The sequence below is a fragment of the Mytilus californianus genome, unplaced genomic scaffold (assembly GCF_021869535.1).
Source record: "Mytilus californianus isolate M0D057914Y unplaced genomic scaffold, xbMytCali1.0.p SCAF_10, whole genome shotgun sequence".
Classification (NCBI taxonomy): domain Eukaryota; kingdom Metazoa; phylum Mollusca; class Bivalvia; order Mytilida; family Mytilidae; genus Mytilus; species Mytilus californianus.
In genome coordinates, this window is record NW_026262582.1 from 72,305,357 (window position 1) to 72,312,644 (window position 7,288).

The 7,288-nt window shown below is 30.9% G+C and overlaps 1 long non-coding RNA gene across 1 annotated transcript; it reads left to right on the plus strand.

Annotated features, from left to right (window-relative positions):
• Positions 1 to 1,067: 1,067 nt before the first annotated feature.
• On the plus strand, positions 1,068 to 7,013 carry LOC127718482 (uncharacterized). The gene is made up of 2 exons (XR_007989860.1): positions 1,068 to 1,916; positions 5,484 to 7,013. It is a non-coding gene; the product is annotated as an uncharacterized LOC127718482 (long non-coding RNA).
• Positions 7,014 to 7,288: the final 275 nt, after the last annotated feature.

Below are 7,288 nucleotides of genomic sequence, written 5' to 3' on the forward strand. Positions count from 1 at the left end.
AAGTAGTATTCAAACTTAGGTACTATAATGCTAGCTATGCTTAACATATTTGCACTTTTCGGAAAAACACTCGAAAAAATTTGATAATCTCACAAAACTCCATGATTCAGAAAAATTAAAAATATGTGTTTTAAGTGTATTTTAACAAAAAATTTAAAAGTTGGGTTGAACTGCAATCTTATCTAAAGTGAAGCTTTAACCAAGTTATATCAATGTTATATATGAAAATTCCTGACTAAAGTTTGATTCTATTCAAAATTAGGCTCTGAATTGTAGTGATTTAGCTCATTTTTTAAAGGTTTTACTACGCTTAACTACCAAAAAAAAATAGAGTGTCCGTTATCATGGCAACCACTCATAAATTGATTATCAGATGAAAAACTAAAATAACTACAATGTTAAGTATGCTGTACACATTTGCACTTTTCTGAAAAACACACGACAAAATTTGATAATTTCACAAAAATCCACATTTCAGAAAAAATGAAAATATGAGAATAAAAACTCTGAAATAACAAAATTATAAACATTAATGATAGTTCATGTAACATAGAATATATTATACACATATTATATCACAGACAATCTTAATTCAGTTTAAACAACTTCTAATATAATAGTGTTACTATAAACAGTAGATACACATTTACTATGGAATGTTCATTCATTCAATTGTGTAGTGAAATGCACATCACATGTCACATGTGCTTTAATAAACCGGTTTCTGTGACCGATATTTAAATATAACGCTTAGCAGTTTTATTGCGTTTACAACCAAATAGAATAAAATGTATTAAAATTACTTCTCGCAAGTACATGAAAGTTTACAATTAAACTTTACCAATATTACAACTTTCAAAAAGTATTTACTATGTCTAAATATCGACATATAAATTCTAAACAACTGATTTGATAAAAACACGCAAATCGTCAAAGGAAATAATCCATGACTTAATATTATTTCTATGTATAAACTAATACAAAAACTACAAATTATGCGCCTACCATTTTAGAGCGAGTTCTCCAGGAAATAAGGAACTTGGCACAAAGTATAAAAAGTAATCTACATCAGAGTCCTGAAAACCAAAATACAATAATAAGAACGGACTCTTAGTAATTATAAAAAATACTAAACACATGACAATTGACAATCTCAGGGAGAACAAACATTTCAAGAACACATAAATGGCTATCGAGTCTGAATCCAATTGTCATCTGCTGCATGTGTTCATTTTCTGAAAATCAAATATAGTATCACGCCACTATTTGATTGACATATTGAAAAGTAAAGTTTTATTGGTTAGCATTTAACCTTTGACATGTGTCATAGCCCATTAATGTTACAAATCATATATAGATATGCCTTACTCATTAACATATTTTATCCACTCCAAGATGAGCTTTTCGAGAATTAAATACGTTAATTCGCAAAAGACGTGATTTATATATAACTTATTTTCAGTTCACGAAGGAGGAGATCAACTATGCCAAAATGGGGATGATTTTGCTGAATATTTTAATTGATGTTTTATATGATCTTTTGAAACAAGATAAAACAATCCATCGTCTTAGGAGTGATTGTGATATAACATATTTGTACAAAGAGCACAGAAGAATTAATAAACATGAACCAAGTATTGGATGGGGAGGCACATGGCAAGATATTCAGTCTTCAAACATAGCTGTTGGAGATGATATTGAGCGCATAAGAAATACAAGAAATGAACTGCAACATTGCAAGACATTTATGCTCGATGATAAACGCTTTAACGACTTATATGACATAATAGTTGAATTACTAAAACGGGTTGATTATCATAACAAACCAACCAGGCTGTATACAGAGCAGTTTAACGAAATCGTTGCCAAAAATATTTCTGCAGAGGAAGTTAAAGCTGTTGAAAACAAAATCACGGGTAAGTTTTCCATAATGGGTCAGATTTCTATGAAACTGATATTTGTATATAAATGTAGTTAGTAAGATCTTCTTAAAAGTAGTTAATGTAGAGTAAACGGGCTTTTGCTGTTCCTTGTCAATGTATGTCATGAAATCTAGATATGCTTACATTGTAAATATGACATTTCTTACTCATATTAAAATTCCCTAAAGACAAGATATCTTTCAATCATGCAAAATTACATAATTAATTAAAAATGTTGAAATCATATGTGACACATGTTTTGCTATTAGATATTTCATGAAGGTTTGTCAAATATGCCCGCATTTACACCACATAACGTCTATTCCTCATTCAGTTAAACTGAAATGTTTTCTTAAGAATTCGAGATGCATAACTTTATTGTATAAATTCGACATATAGATTATGATCAGGTTGTAAAGCAGAGAAAATTTAATTTGATGTTCAAATTTCATGAAATAGTATTCGGCTGCTTTTCATTTCAGATTGATTTATAGGGGAAATGGGATATTATTAAATACAGTTCTTCATTTAACACAAGTAAATAACATTTCGGGAAGACCCTTTTTCAATTCATTTTAATATTTTTTGCATTTGATATCAGTTGTTCCTGGTGTGTTCTTTACCATACTTGAATATTTAAATTTTTGAGATTCTTGAGGTTTCCAACTGTATATAATAACAGTTGCAATTACATACAAAACGTTTCTCTTAGATTTATTAATTTGCAAGAAATGTACTTGACAAGGGGCGCTTTCCCTTAAGTGTTGAAGTATTCACATTTAAGTACGAAATACAAACTATTATAATAGTTGACCTTTAAAGAGGTTTGATCAACATAACAAACCAACAAGTAAAAAGTGTAGGGGAAAAAGGATTTTACTATGTATGATACAAAATTAAGATTGTCTAGATATATATAAATGACATATCATTTACATTGTACATGATTCTCCTCAGTCACACAACATATTTCTTCATGTTTTCCAATGTTTGTTTAAATCGTAGAACTGTAAACTAAACCCAAAAACAAAACATTTGTATTCACAGTTAGTTTTTCACTTATAAAGGTTATTCCTTTGACACATCTGCCTCTCTTTTATATAGATAGACACTGAAAAAAAACAAAGATCAAATTTGTGTCAATAATGTACGTTCATTTCAGCTCCTTTATACAATATTTTTCTTTTTAATTTAATAAAATATTTCATCTAAATTACATGAAAGTTTTAGATGTTATAAAAACACATTAAACAGATAGAAAATTCACCTCCTTAAACAAATGTAATTACGAAAACTTATGTCATACCTAGATAGTTATCTGTTTTGTCAGACGAGAATATGTTAATTTTACACGGACTAAATATTATACGGATACATAGGTGGTGTATATAACTCAAATTCAAATGATGAAGAATAGTATATTTTGAAGTGCAATTAGATTTTAATGAACTATGTTAATAACGATTGACCCATAAGAGTCAGAAAATAAATGTTGACAGTTACATTCTCCTGTATTAGAAAGCCTAGATGAATGTATGAAGATTTTAGCGAGTGAAATTTATGTATTACTGAAAAATTATTACACCAGGGTTTTCGATATCATAAACTAGTCAAAACATTTACTAAGTTTTATCATCGGTATAAGGACATCATTCGTAAATATAACTAAACATGCAGACATCTTATACGTTCGGGTATTTCACATCCAATCTTTTATGGTAATATTCTTTACACAGCACAAAAATGTCAGTATTCACCTCAAAAGCTAACAAAACCTTTAAACAGACTTATTAAGAAGGGATATAGTTACGATACTGTTGTCAGGTCATTAAAGATTGCATATTTTGGCTTTAATATTGATTCATTTATAGGGTCTTTGCATCGGAATTAAACATATTTATTCTAAAACCAGTTGTTGCATGACTAAACCCCTAACAGGAGGGATGATGCCTGATATTCATATGATGAAGACATAATCTTTCAATCAGTTTAATTGAGATCTGGAGCTGGCATGTCAGTAACTGCTAGTAGTCTGTTGTTATTTATGTATTATTGTCATTTTGTTTATTTTCTTGTGTTTCCTATTCTGACATCGGACTCGGACTTCTCTTAAACTGAGTTTTACTGTGCGTACTGTTGTACGTTTGTTTTTTCTACATTGGGTAGAGGTATAGGGGGAGGGTTGAGATCTCAAAAAACATGTTTAACCCCGCCGCATTTTTGCGCCTGTCCCAAGTCAGGAGCCTCTGGCCTTTGTTAGTCTTGTATCATTTTTAATTTTAGTTTCTTGTGTATAATTTGCAGTTTAGTATGACGTCCATTATCACTGAACTAGTATACATATTTGTTTAGGGGCCAGCTGAAGGACGCCTCCGGGTGGGGGAGTTTCTCGCTGCATTAAAGACCCATTGGTGGCCTTCGGCTGTTGTCTGCTCTATGGTCGGGTTGTTGTCTCTTTGACACATTCCCCATTTCCATTCTCAATTTTATGAAGTTCTGTCTTATCCTTAATGGAAACACAGAAAACATTGAAATCGTTGACGGAAGTGTCTTTTATTAAATGTTTACAAAATTAACCTAAAGATACAAAAATTGCACTCGTTTCGTTGTTGTTCTGCGGTTTGCATGTTGTGTCGACTACTGTAGAAACATTAATTTTCGTGGGGTTAAAATTTCGTGGTTTTGTCTCTATATAAGATTTCATGGGGATTTAATTTCGTGGTTTCTAGTATTTGGAAGTGATCTTATATTTAGGTTAAATTTTCAAGGGGGTTTTAATTTCGTGGATATATACTTTCCACGAAATAAACGAAATTAAGTCCTCCACGAAAACTTCTGCTTTTACAGTATTTTATTATTATGAGTGTATTCTTGCGTGTGTTTATGATGTATTTCTGTCATGTAGTGTTGTTATTTTAGCGATATGTTTTAACATTGTCATATAAGTGGGAGGTTTGGCTACCCATGAAACCAGGTTCAAATCACCCTTGTTTCTTAAAATGTCATGTACCAAGTCAGGAATATAGCAGTTGTTATCAAATAGTTCATTTCTATGTATGTTGGCGTTTGTTTTTGTTGCACTGCAGTGTTTCTGTTGTTCCCTTGTTTTCCTCTTATTTATAGTTGATGTGTTTCTCCCAGTTTAGGCTTGTAACCCTGATTTGTTTTTTCAATCGATTTATGAATTTTGAACAGCGGTATACTACTGTTGCCTTTATTTGTCGATACCATTTTCCGAACTATTACAAAAAATTGTACTCAATCGCAATATATTGCATGAAGGAGATTTTATGCATTGCTAAAGTGGTTTGATAAGGGAAAATTGAACGGTTGAAAATAAACTCATCATAGATACCAGGATTGAAATTTTGTATTTGCGCCAGACGCGCGTTTCGTCTACAAAAGACTCATCAGTGACGTTCCAATAAAAAAAGTTAAAAAGGCAAATAAAGTACGAAATTGAAGAGCATTGAGGACCAAGAATTCCTAAACGTTTTGCCAAATACAGCTAAGGTTATCAACTTTCTTTTCAGTACCGTGATGATTTACTTTATTTTGCAGAAATGATTATTGAAATTGATATTGAACACACCTAGTGAATGTCACACCACAATAGAGAAGGGAACTGTAACATGATGGACAGTTATTATATTACGACCATAATGTCAACGTACCAGAATTGCAGAATGCAAATCGTAAACCTATAGATGACCATTTTCATATACACGACTTATGCTTCCTTCCTTCAAACCCGAACTACCATCAGCAAGTAGCTCATGTATTCTACATTTCATTAGCCAATGCCGATAAATGAATAGAGAAACGAGAAGGTGAATTGCAAAATGTATATTTATTTAGAGTAAAAAATGTGTCTCATATATATGTCTGTGTATATTATAAAAATAAACAAATAAACAATATACATTTGTACAACAAGATAATAATTAATGAAAAACATGAAACGACATTACATTAAGAACACAATTGATTGGCCTGGGAAGGGGTCAACTAAGCCACCAGGAAAGATGTAATTAAATAAAAAAGGCCAAGTACTAGGCAACAAATAGAAAAGATGAGTCTAATGCATACCCGTATGGAAAACCACAGTCATCACTGTTGTTTAAAAGAGATTTATGCTAAAACCAATTGTACAATTTGATATATTAGCTATCTTAGTTGACGCTGAATCTATGTCTAAACTAACAATGAAAATACTGAATGTGACAAATAATATTTGAGCAGTTCTAAGAAGTGATACAATACCAGCCGAAAATAGTACTGCAAAATACATATTACAGCTATGTCCTTGTTAACAATTTTTACAGCAACTTTATTACAATATTAACCTTCAATAAAAAGATGCGTTTATAATAATAAAACAAACAAATAGCTAAAATACTGAATGTGTTGAATAATATTTAAAAAGTTATAAGTAATGATACAATACCAGCTCTAGCAAGTACTGCAAAATAAACATAAAGACAATGTCCTTGTCAACAATTTGTACAGCAGCTATGTAATAATATCAACCTTCATAAATAAGCTGTTTTCTAATAAATAAAACAAACAATGAAAATACTGAGTGTGACGAATATTATTTGATAACTTTTAAGTAGTGATACAATACCAGTCCTAGCAAGTACTGCAAAATAAACATAAAAGACAATGTCCCTGTCAACAATTTAACTCCAACTATATCACAATATTAATCTAAGCTGCTTTCAGATAAATAAAACGAACACACAGTTATAACATGATATATACACTTACTATGTAATGTTGCTGCAAAATCACATGAGGATACCTGTGGTTAACACACGGTTTAATAATAGAGTTTTATTTGAACATGTTTCAAAAGTGAATAGAATGGAAATAATGAATTAACATTTAAATAGTCTACCAATATGTGTATACATTAAATCAAAGTTGAACTGGATTTGGTATACTGATTCAAAGTTGAATGAAACATTTTTTATATTTTAAATGAAAATTTAAATATTGAATTAATGGTTGAATATTCAACGGCGGATATATATATCCAAATGACACTGATAAGTATAGCGCTGAACTACTTCCATCCTATCTTTCAAACGTTATAAAAAATACTAAATATATATAAATTTTCCAAACAATGTTATAATTTGCAAAATGTTTTATTAATGCTGTGAATAAACGTTAAATCATTTTATGTACTAACATGAATAAAACGACGGGTACCACATGTGGAACAGGATCTGCTTACCCTTCCGGAGCACCTGAGATCACCCTCAGTTTTTGGTGGGGTTCGTGTTGCGTCACGGGTAAGCATTATGTAGACAAAACCCACGACTGGAGAACAAAATTGTAATCTGGTGTCTCATTGAAAA